The sequence below is a fragment of the Schistocerca nitens genome, chromosome 4 (assembly GCF_023898315.1).
Source record: "Schistocerca nitens isolate TAMUIC-IGC-003100 chromosome 4, iqSchNite1.1, whole genome shotgun sequence".
NCBI lineage: Eukaryota > Metazoa > Arthropoda > Insecta > Orthoptera > Acrididae > Schistocerca > Schistocerca nitens.
In genome coordinates this window covers 487,404,896-487,417,958 of record NC_064617.1, presented here as the reverse complement: position 1 = coordinate 487,417,958, position 13,063 = coordinate 487,404,896, and positions in this window count along the sequence as shown.

Here is a 13,063-nt window from a genome sequence, read left to right as displayed (position 1 = left end):
CTAGTATAATATATTTGTCCAATGAATACCCGTTTATCATCTGCATTTCTTCTTAGTATAGCAATTTTAATGGACAGTAATGTATTCGCAGTTACGAATACGAACAACCATCGCCTGTACAAGGGAATTACGATAGCGGCATAGATCAGATTTCCCGCTTTATGCGAGCAGTCGTCGTAATAGCTTTGCCTATTGTGCACGACTCACGGTTAGACCCCAACTCCCTTATGTAGTCGTTCCTGCGTCACAACCTGTACTCGTACACACATTACGGAAGTCGTGTACAGAGGAAGACATTTTAGTTGAAAGCCGCTGCCTGATATCGCTGGGTAAATACGATGCTGCAGTGCCTCTGTTGTTAAGAAGAACGATCCTGTGTTCCTTCGGACATGCGTGCATGTTCACAGGCTGAATTTAAGCTTTGCCTACGATACCGTAATACTGTTACTGCTGGAAAAAGAAGTGAAATGTCAGTTTCAACGGAACAGTTATGCCTTGAAAAGACACCAAAAAGTGAACATCGTCAACAATAAAATGAGTAATTGTGGGTAGTCGAATACAGCTAGGTGATGCTAGGGGAATTAGATTAAGAAATTAGATGCTGAAAGCCGTAGACGACACTTATTTTTTTGGCATAAAAATAACTGGCGAAGTTAGAAGTAAGGAAGTAAAAAGAAATTTGTTAACACTGCACATTATTTCAAATGTTAGAAAATCTTTTCTGAAAATCTTATTTTTCTGGAGTGAAATGTGAACAATAAAAAGTACAGGCAAGAGGAAAATAAAACTGTGATAAATGTGATCCTATAGAAGAATGATGAAGACCAGATCTGTGCATCAGACTGAGGACCACAGTAACAATAGACAAGTTAAAAATAACTGTAAGGTGGCAAGAGTTCACACTTTACAATTCTTTCGAAGCCTACTATGATCGGGTTTTGGTATCATCTGATAGGAGCAAAGGCGTTTCGTACTGAAGACAGAATAATAACTGATGAAGGATAAAGTAAAGGAGAAATAAAATGAAGACCGGCAACAGCAGGAAAAGTGCTTCTAGTAAAGAGAACTTTGTTAACACTATATAATTTAAAATATTAGAAAGTCTTTCCTGTAAGTGTTTTTCTGGAGTGTAACCTTATATGGCACCGAAATATCGACAGCAAAAAGTACTGTGAAGAGAAGAACAGGGCTATTTTAAATGTTCTCCTGCAGAAGAATCCTGAAGACCAAACTTGTGCATAAGATAAGTAATGAGCTTCAAACTAAAGACCACCAAAAACAACAACAAACAAGTTAAAAATAATGTACAAAAACGTTAACCCAAAAAGCAATTCTCCACAGATAGACTAGTGCAGGCTTAGAAAATAAATGCCCTCGTTTTACTAGCTTGTCTGACGAGCCTATACACTATACTATGTTGTCCTAAGATCTGGTATTAGCTATGTCAGGGCTGGCCACAGCATGCGAAACCACACAAAAACATGTGCATGAAAGACCTTTTTTCTATTACAAAACTACATAAGACGCAATTATGTGGCAACCTGTGTGAAAGACATCTGCATCTGTCCATCAAAGAACAGTTTGTACTAGATAATCATTGCATTATGTCCTTAGCACTCCAGTAATAGACAATACTAAACATTTGTTTTGTTTGTGATCTATGTTGTTGATAAGTGTGAAATACGAAACCTAGTCGTATGCACTGTGACTGTATTTGATATTTGAGTGCGGCGCTTTCGCAGCTTCCCCCTATTCACCCTGTGAAAGTATATCATAGCGGTAAGGGAAGTGTGCAGACGAACTGAGAGCTATGGCACTCGTGCCAGGGCATGGCTTGTGACCTGAATTCTTGGTTTCCCGTGAACTATGCAGTCGTTTAGAGCTCTGTTTATCTATTCATAGTAGCAATGTCTGCTCACATCTAGCGCCATCATGCTAACCTGTGCAATCCATTGACGATGATATCGTCATTACAAAGTGAACCACATATGATAAAGACATAAATATATCTGCATAACTATCGGCTCACAAGTGAATAACTTTTCTACCTAGCAATACTTGCCACCCTTGTCATTCTTTCTATTCTGAGCTTTTGAAGAGTCTCCATGATCCTATTTTATCCGGAAACCTACCCTCAGTGATACTTCTACCAACTTACCAACATCACCTTAATGTTCACTTTGGTGTTCTTTTTTAAAGGGGTAACTGGAATTTCGACTGACGATTTTAAGTGTAATTGACAATAGCATTGTCAAAAACACATTTACTATGGCGGAGTTTTTAACTTCATTACCTTTGTGAAATTGTTGTGTTTAGAATTTTCGTGTTCAGAATTGGATGCCCAGAACTGAATTTAGCTATAACCTAAACTCAGTATTAAAGTATTAACATCTGCATTCTTGTATCTGGACCACATTAACTTTATCTCTGTGCAATTATAAATGCTCCTCTTAAGTGCACAAGGCAACTAGCATAGGCCACCTAGATAACTCAGCCACTTTTAGTGATATCTCTCAAACAAATATCTTTCAGACAAAAGTTATGTTGCTTGAAGGGTGATACAGTGTGGTGTTCATTATTTTCTCGTAGGTGGAAGGGTGGAGGAGATATGATAACCAGTTTGGCTATTTTAAAGGGATTGTCACGTTACACTACTTACATTTTAATAACACATTTGAAAACGCATACAAGGCATTACGTTGGGCAGTATTTATCTTATATAAGATCGTGGTGTCGGCCTTTTACAAGTGGATTTGCAAACTCATACAATAAGAGGAGGATGGAATGTTCAGTAAGTTATATAGTGACCTCAGATAAGGTTGTTACGAAAGCTGTGCAAAATGGTGACCATTAGCAACCATACATGCTGTAAAACGATTGGATGTGGACCATACTGCACGCCGAATTTAGTTCAAGCTGATAACAGAACGAACTCGTGTAATACGATCTTTCATTTCGTCGCGATTTGTTGGAATTTCACCGTAAACATGTTGTTTAAATTTACCACACAAGCAAAAGCCCAGACCCGTTCGTCGAAAGTATCACCATGAAGTTCTTGATGAAGTGAAGGACTATGTGGTATGGGTGAAATTTGATGGTGGCTGATTCCACCATCGCTTTCGAACTGTCTTGCACTATCACGTAGGTTGTATGCTGCAGCTGTTAAGATGTCAGTTGCATATCGCTCTTCGGTTAGTGATTTGAGCCGTTTACGTGTTTTACTATCGAATTTTCCTGTTTCCTGAAATGTTTGTACTGTGTTTGCAAAGGTAGATCGCGAATGTATTGCACGATCAGGATGCTTCTCAGCATACAATCACTTTGCTGCTCTCATATTTTGGCGCCGTTGGCCGTAATAAAAACCATATCAAATTTCTCTGCTTTTGTGTAGAACGTTGCGAAAATCTGATAACTTTATGAAGACGTCATCTACACGCAACGACAGCAAACCACAGACTAACGGTCTTCACGCAACAGGTAAACACACAAACCTTCATTGAGAAGGATGTTGTTCGCATTCGATAGTCATCATGTAACAAATAAACACATGAAACATGCAATGAGTGCAATGTTGTTTACATTCTATATGACCTGTGCACTAAAACAATCATGTAGTATACCAGTTCTTTGTCGCTGTTACTCCATGTTAATTATTATAAGACTGATTAGACCAATAAATAAACGAAACACATTTAATATTATCGGGAGTTTTTCCTTTTCGTTACTTAGATGTTTCAAAATCCATGGAGGTATGTGCACACATAACAAAACACATACACACTCACACCAAATAAAAGAGGACAGATAAACACACAGCAACAACTGGGAACATTACACACTATAAACACGCAAACGTTCAACACACAACGGGAAATGCAAGGGAATTATTATAATAAATGTGTGTGACAAAAGGCCAGAAGCCTGCCATCTGGAGTATGGGGTCCGAGTAAACAACATAGAAGTCGTAAGTAACACCAAACGATAATTTAACCTCACGAAAATTTTGCTGCAAAAGTTGTTTCTAACCAAAAAACAAGAGAAAACCACAAGAAAACGTAACATAGTAACATACTTGTAAACTACTACATAATGCATTATATATATATATATACATATATATATATATAAGAAGCAACATGTATTACACTCCGCTGAAGATTCATCATAAATAACAGAAGCGAAACGTGTATGGCAGAAAGAAACTACCTCTCACTTGGTTGAAAAGACGGAATGTACTTCCGTGGAAATTTAACCTCGTTTTATTCTCACTCACACCCAGAGACCTCCTGTAGACTATGTACTTCCTCAATACGACTTTTCCATACTTGGTTGTTTAGCGAAATATGACTATATTTGTTGCAGTTTCCGTCGTCATAGCTGTCAGTTTGGGAACTCATTTTTGAACACCTTGTATAATCGCTGCCTACCGCATAACAGAGTGCTCCAAATAAATCTATCACTACAGAATTGATAATTTGTAAGGTAATTGTGACCGTTGTATTTTAGCTTCGCGCAATTTGGGCACATAGCAAACAGCAGCACAAGAATTTGAGGTTATAGAGATATAAATGATTACAAGAGTTGCTTGAAGATAATCTCAGGAACATAAATTCAGCAGTGGATTCAGTTTAGCATAGAACAGTACGGCAAAATGAATATCATGGGAAGAGAAATCCTTGAAGGTAAAAAAGAAAATGTAGGAACAGATCATTGTTACGTAAAACAGTTTAAACTGTATAGCCTTTGACAATAATAAACATAACTTGTACAGAATTCTGCTTTCAATCCACATATAGAAAACATAACAGGAAATTTAGGAAGCAGTCCACATTTTCATATGGACGAAATTATTTGTGTAGTATTGTCTAACACCAAAGTACGGAGACATGAAGTATTCGTTTACTGTCTTTTCTGCGTTATTCTTCTCGAGTGATATGAAAAGTTTTGTTCCGATAGTAAGAGCTGAGAAACTTTGTATGCTATCTGTACATCAGTAATAGTCAAACGACGAAACCTTTTTAAAATATTATAGCGTTTATCGTGCAAAGGTGAAAATATTTCAACTTTTAGTGCAACAGGTGAGACAGGGATGACTGCTACCAGATTAGATATCACTTGAGTCACTGTGATGCCACAAACGCGAGAAAACTTAGAAGGATGTGATACTGTGATTGGAAGAAACAGATGATAGTGCCGTAGGAATGATGTCGGCAACCCGTAAAGCAGTGTTTCGCATCGACTGGAGTAGGTCTATCTTGCAGTGTCCTGACTAACGAGTAGGGTAGAAGCTTACTGATTTTGGCAAACATGCCTCTCTCGACAGTATTCATGGGACTTATCTGACTTTAACCTTGAGATTTATAATTTTTTAATTAATGTGTCAATCAATTACATTTCCGAAAGAGTCGCACGACGTTTTACTTCCTGCCACATATGTCTGGTGGAATGACCACAACGAGATGATTAAAAAAATTAAAGTCAATACAGAGGTTTACCAAATCCTCCCATGCGCCATTCATGAATAGAAGAGGGAAGGGGGTGTTCAGTTAGTGGTACCAAAAGTCCCTTCTGCCACGTGCCATCAGGTGACTTAAGAAGTACTGATGTAAATAACGTAGATGAATATATCTGTAGACTCCAGAGGGTCAGTCGTAGCAGAAATTACCAGTTACATTAGCAACAACAAATTTTATGTACAAAAAAACTGTAGCAAATGAGACTGTACAAATTAGGTAACTGTACTTCGAAACGAGGTACGCTGCGCCTACAGACCATCATACGGAAGCAAGCTGTCAGGAAGGAAAGAGAATTAATACAGTGCTATCATTAATCACAGTTTCTGATTTCCTGATCTGCTGTTTCACACAAAGATACAGTGCGATAATTTCTAAATTACGAGGTGTGTTTTTTTAAGTAAGTACGGTTTTGAAATTAAAAAAAGACGTGCTAAGATATCTCATTAATTTTATTTTTACACGAAAGCCTGTATCTCAATCTACTTTTCTACATAATTTCTGTCAATATTGAGGCACTTGTCACAACGTTGTACCAGTTTTTGAATACTCTCCTCATTAAAGTCTGCCGCCTGTCTTGTTAACCACTGCATCACCACTGTTTTGACTTCGTCATCGTCTTGAAGACGCTGACCGCCCAGGTGTTTCTTCAAGTGCAGGAATAGATGGTAGTCACTGGGCGCAAGATCGGGGCTGTACGGAGGATGATCTAGAGTTTCCCATCGAAAAGATGTGATGAGATCTTTGGTCTGATTCGCCACATGCGGACGGGCATTGTCTTGCAGCAAAACGATGCCCTTGCTCAACTTCCATGGACTGTTGCTTTGATTCTGGTGTGACGTAGGCCACCCATGTTTCATCGCCAGTGACAATTTGGCTTAAGAAATCATCACCGTCGTTGTGGTACCGCTCAAGGAAAGTCAATGCACTGTCTAAACGTTTGGATTTGTGCACATACGTCAACATTTTCGGTACCCAACGTGCGCACAATTTTCGGTACTTCAAGTGCTCGGTCACAATACCATACAAAACACTACAGATACATTTGGAGAGTCATCCCTGAAGGAGGAAATCGTAAAGCGTCGGTTTTTTGTCACCTTATTGTCCACTTCCTGCACCAAACTTTCATTAACGACCGAAGGACGCCCAATCCGTTGTTCATCATGCACATTTGTGCGGCCATCTTTAAATGATCTCACCCACTTTCTTAACACTCCATCCCTCATAATGTTTTCCCCGTAAAGTGCACAGATCTCTCGATGAATATCGATCGCTTTTAGGCCTTTAGCACTAAGAAATCTTATAACAGCCCGTACTTCACAGTCGGCGCTACTCACGATTATCGGAGGCATCTTAAACACTCATTACACAACGTAAACAAGGAAGATTCAGACTGTAATGGCGTCAGTGCGTAGATTAAGGTACAGGCTTTCGCGTAAAAATAAAATTATTGAGATATCTTAGCATGTCTTTTTTTAATTTCAAAACGGTACTTACTTAAAAAACACGTCTCGTAAGTGATTTCGCCTTCTTTGTTTCCGGACAAGGAGCAATAGAATGCCATTGAACAATACATTTCGTCACAATCGGGCGTGCTTCCCGCCTCGCATGCATTTGAAAAATGCCGCCACCTTCCATGCGGTGCGCTGCCTGTCGGTGTGACGCTCGCTGTAGGCTGCTGGCGCGACTTCACGAGTGCAATGGGCTGGGTGTAGGGTCTATTCTCGGTGCTGCAGTACCGAATTAGCTGCTAGTCTAGGATAGTAAGGTCTTCTTACTAGCGACGGTTAGCTAAGTGTTTGTTCAGTTCTCCAGTCGCGCTTCTCACTTTCTCGTCTTTGAAGTGTTCGCCTCTACTTTTATTGTCTGTTTATGTCCGCTGTCCTAAGAGATTGTTTCGCCAAGAAAGTTATGCATCCGTGGTACAGTACTCTGCTGAAAATGAAAGTGATCTTGAATTCTTCTGTCTGCTGTCACACGTGTAGCCTTGTTTAGCTTCTACCAGCACCACATTACAGCTGTTGCTGGTGGCTGGCAACTTACATGCAACTCTCGGCGTGCTTTTGTAGGAAGGGTAAAAGGGCTTATGTTCCTGGTCTACTTTGTGTCGTGCGTTCGGGAATGCAGTATAGCTGCGTGGGGAGCGGTTCCACTGTGACTTGCGAGCAGGGATCAGTTACGCATGACAGGTGTGAATTGTTATTCGAACGTTTAGAATGCATCCTGCGATCGGCACCCACAAGCTGTTGTCAGAGCCGGTTTGTGACGTCATCGGCTTGTGTGTGTTCATTCATTTGGATCACACGTACGAGAATAGGTGGTCGCTCCACTGCTACTGATTCCACTCTGATGTGTGAACAGTAATGAGGCACACATGTCACGTGTTTTTGTTAGTTCAACCACGTAAAAAATAGTGCTGTAAAATTTCGCTGTCTGTTTTGTTGCATTCGCTTATGTTAAGACCGTGTAGCGATTGTTTGAAATCTGGTTGACTCAGTGATTTAGCGCTAGAATACGAGTGGTGTTTACTGACGAAAAAATGATTTGTTCATGCCCAAGAGGATGAGCGGGAAGTATCGCGTGTGTATACTAAGCGCAATACCAGTCACTAAATTGAGACTGCGGTACTACTGTTTGTTAGATGCCCACTTTGCATAGTGACCTGTGAACATGTTTGTGCGAGCTGTGTCTGACACAGTGCTGTATTTGTTTAGTTGGAAAATAGTTTGCTGTGATCTCGATGTTCCTCCTCTCGGCCATCCCGCCGGAAGGAGGCTATTTTAACTTGGCTGGGTATTGGGCACTACATTTTTAGAAATCGTCATTTGCTAAATGGCGCTACCCTACCACTTTGTACGCATTGCGCCCAAGTTTAAACTGTCCACCACTTCCTGATGGAATGTCCATTTTTTAACCTTTTACGTTCCCATTTTCGTTTGCCGTATGAGTTATCGGCCGTTTTAGCAAATGACGCGCGGGCTGTTGACCGCGTTTTACTTTGTATCCGCCAAAGCAATCTGGAGAACGCCATTTAATTTTTAGTTTTGGATCTCCTTTTCCGTATGGTTTCTTTTTTAGCCCTTTTTCCACGTGCCTGTTTTTAGCTGTCTTCTGTTATGTCAACTGGGCTCTGTCTTCATGTTCTATAGGTTTGAGTTGGGCACGTATGACCCCAATTGTTTTTGCGCCCTAAAGCATAACAAAACCAAACCAAACCGTCTTTAAGAATTTGAGGAAAGTAAAGTCATTGGTATGACGGACATGGGAACAACAGCCAAAGATCACAGTGATAGTTGACTGTATTTAAATGACTGCAGGACAATAGGTACGAGAACAGACTCAAGATAATAACGCAATTGGTCGAACCAGAAGGATTACATCAAGAGAGAATCTTAAAATTGCCGGACAGATGAATGATGAGAGTTAAAATCTGGGCAGAAATTACAGGCAGAGTGCCACTAGAGACTGTTGGGAACAGATCACTGGAAACTGGGTAGAGATATCATGTTTCCATAGACTGTTTATCCTTGACACTATATAGAGACAATTGAAAGTTGTCTGGTGTAGATACAGAGTCACTTGCGACTTTGACTGCATTGTATGGCGTTGAGCGATGAATCAAGCTTTTGTATGTAGTCAGAAGTGGCCGTAGACGATCTGGTGAAAGGATGCAGAAAGGAGCGATGCTCAAGACCCATACTACTCAAACTCCTGGAAACGTGATATGTTGGGCTACTGGGTGTGACAAAATGACTGATTTGTCAATTTTTGAAACGATTCCGATGCTCTCAGTGCATGGCAAGAGTGGGAAACGTTGTTGTCATACATTCTATGACCATGGTACCAAATGACACATTCCAGCAGTTCACACTAGGGACGCTTTGAGGAATGTACGCAATCTTGGTTGACCTTCCCAAAGTTCAAATGGTTCAAATGGCTCTGAGCACTATGCAACTTAACGTCTGAGGTCATCAGTCGCCTAGAACTTAGAACTAATTAAACCTAACTAACCTAAGGACATCACACACATCCATGCCCGAGGCAGGATTCGAACCTGTGACCGTAGCGGTCGCTTGGTTCCAGACTGTAGCGCCCAGAACCGCACGGCAACTCCGGCCAGCTTGACCTTCCCGGTCACCCGATTTTTCAGCTATACAGTATGTATAGAATGTGATAGAGATGTAAACTTTCACACCAGCCTTTATCAACCAACACATCACATCTCCAGGCACGGCAAGGAATTCCTAAAGATGAGATACCGAGGCGTTTGGCTTCCATAACACAACGAGTATACCTGTAAAAGTGTGTTCATGCTCGTGACGATTACATTTCACACCGATGTTGATGATGGAGGCTAATTCCTACTGGAATGACAGTTTAAACATTTATGAGGGCTATTCATAAATCAATCTCTAACTGGATATAATAAATGTCCAAACCCTTGTAGCTTCACGGCACTTGCTTTGTTGGAGAAGAATACTGTGTAGGTCACGTTGCGTCAATCAGCTATCTGTTTCGTTCGTCAGTTTGTAAAATGTACCGAGCTACTTCGTTTCCCTTCAGTGGCGAAGCACTCTTTGTCATTCGCTTCCTGCAAGCAGGAGGCGTCAATGCTGCTCAGATTCCTAGTCTACTGTGTCGTGCATATGAGGATGGATTATGAGTGGTGGTGTTACGAGTGAGGCACAAAAATTCAAGGCTCGTCGCACAGATACGGGCTGATGATAGCGATCGAGCAAAAACTGAGGTGTAGACGAACTTTGTGCGAGACGTCCGTTCACAATTTACGAACTTTCTAAAGATGTTCCTCACATTTCAAGGACAACCGTCTTTAACACAGAGACGTTAGGTTATCGTAAGTTTCCAGTGCAGTGAATACCAGAATATCTAGTCGATATTCACAAAACAAAAGGAATTGCTTTGGCCTTGACATTCCTCCAGCACTACCATGAATAGAGGGACAAATTAGCCAACAGAATCGTCACTGGGGGCGAGACCGTGTGCAATACGTGAGCACTGAAACTAAGGAATAGTGTAAAGAATGGAAACACATTCTTTCGCCCAGTACGTCCAATAAATACAAGCTAACGCTGTCAAACAGCAAAATCATGGTTACGGTTTTTGGCTTCGCAAAGGAATCTTGACAACATATTTCGTGAGAAGTGACGTGTGAGACTGAGAATACTGTGACATCACAGGTTTATTTAAAGACTCTTACGAAACGCCGAAGGTCATTCCAACAGGAACAGTGCGGGCTGTTACCTAAGCAACCATTATCTTTCACAATAATGCGCTGTCCTCATACTGGGAATCAAACGAAGGAAAACCTCAGACATTTTGGCTGGTAGATTTTTAAACATTCTCACTATAGTCCGGACTCGGCACCAAACGATTCCCATCTCCCCCAGGCTTGGATGGCTCCCCAGCAGTTTATGACCGACGATGAGCTAAAATGTTCTGTCAATAACTGGCAGAACCATCAGTGGGCAGCGTTCTTTGATAATAGGTACGACAAATGTTTCAGTTTAATTGTTGACTATGTGAAGAGAAGTAATAGCAGCATTTAAGTATAAATTCTATACAGTGTGAACATTAATAAAACCGACAAATTGCAGGGACGTATTCTTGACTGGAAATGGAGGAAAAAATGTACTATGAACAGGTGTCCAGAAATGCATCGTTGCCACGGTAGATGGCGCTGACGAATGTAAGTCCTCTGACCACGTGTCGTGCGTTCTTTGTATGTTGCAGGCTGTGTGACTGGTGCAGCGTACTGTAAGCAACAGAATATTCCGGGATTCATGTCGAGAACAAACCGAGATGGCGTTCGTAAACGACCAAGCAGATGGAAGCGGTCGAGAGGCAGCACGGCTATACCAAAACAAGTACCATCACAGACACCAACCACATCACACAACATTTCATGTCCTTTTTGAGCGTTTGTGTGATCACAGGTCCTTCCTGACAGGCGAATGTGCATGGAGGCGGCGGACAGTGCGTACACCAGATTTGGAGGACCGGGTTCTACAGGATATTGAGACGAACCCTATTACAAGTTCCAGGGAAGTGGTCCACCAACATGGTGTAAGCCAATGTAAGATTATGTGTATCCTACATGACAACCGGTACTGTCCCTGTTACCTGCAACGAGTGCAAGGATTATCAGCAGTGGATTTCCCTCTACGGGAAGGTTTTTGTCGATGGTTTTTGCACCACATCGTCACAATTACGGAATTTCTTTCATCAGTCCTCTTCACCGACGAACCATTCTGCTGCTTACAGTATGCTGCGTCAGTTACGCAGCCTGCAACACACAAGGAACACAGGGCACGTGGTCAGAGGAATTTTCGTTCGTAAGCGCCACCTACCGTGGTAACGATTCATTTCTGGACACACGTTCATAGTACAGTTTTTCCTCAATTTCCAGTCAGCAGACTGTCACTGCAGTTTTTTGGTTTTATGAATGTTCACCCTGTATAAAAAATTACCTAATCCTTTTTTAATAGGCGAAGCTATAATGAATGTCACACTAGCTATTTCAGTTTACAGTAAATCTCTAAAATGGGAAATAACAGAAGCTGGTCAGACAGACATAGGAACAAGGAAGATAACACAGAAAAGTGTTGGGTAACGGAAGAAATTTTTCACTAGATCGACGAAAGAAGAAACTACAAAAATATTCCGGGAAAGTCAGGAATACAGAAATTTAATCATGGAAGTGCGGGGAAGGTAAGGTGAAATAGCTGCAGGAAAAATGTGAAAAAGTCTAAAAAGAAATGGACATCGGAAGGACTGATTCAGCATATAGGGAAGTCAAATCAACCTCCTATGAAATTAAAAACAAGGGCGTCAAAGTTCAGAGTGTAATGGAAATTTCACTGTAAAACACAGAGAAGAGAGCGAACAGGTAGAAAGAGTACAGTGGAGGTCTTTACGAGGCGGAAGAACTCGTCTGATTACGTGACTGAAACATGGAATCCAGTATTAGAATGAGTTTTATATAGCTTTGGATGACTTGGGATCAAATAAGGCAGAATGGGTAAATAACATTACCTAGGAATTTCTGAAGTGACAACCAAGCGACTATCCATTTTGGTGTGAAGAATGTATGAGACTGGCGATATACCATCAGAGTTTCGGAAGAAAATCAGCCACGCAATTCTGAAGGTAGCAAGAGCTAACAAGTGCAAGAATTATCGCACAATCAGCTTAACAACTCATGCATCCAACTTGCTGACAAGAATAATAGAAGAATGGGAAATAAAATTAAAGATCTGATAGATGATAATCAGTTTGGCTATTGGAAAGGTAAAGGCACCAGTGAGGCAGCTGTGACGTTGCGCTTGATCATGGAAGCAAGGATGAAGAAATAGCAACACACACTCATGGTATTCGTTGATCTAGAAAAAGCGTTTAATAATTTAAAATGGTGCAAGATGTTCGAAATTCTGAGAAAAAGAGGAATAAATTACAAGAAAAAATGGATAATTTACAAAGGTATAAGAACCAGAGAGCAAAAAGAATGGAGTGCTCGGGTTAAAAAGGGTGTA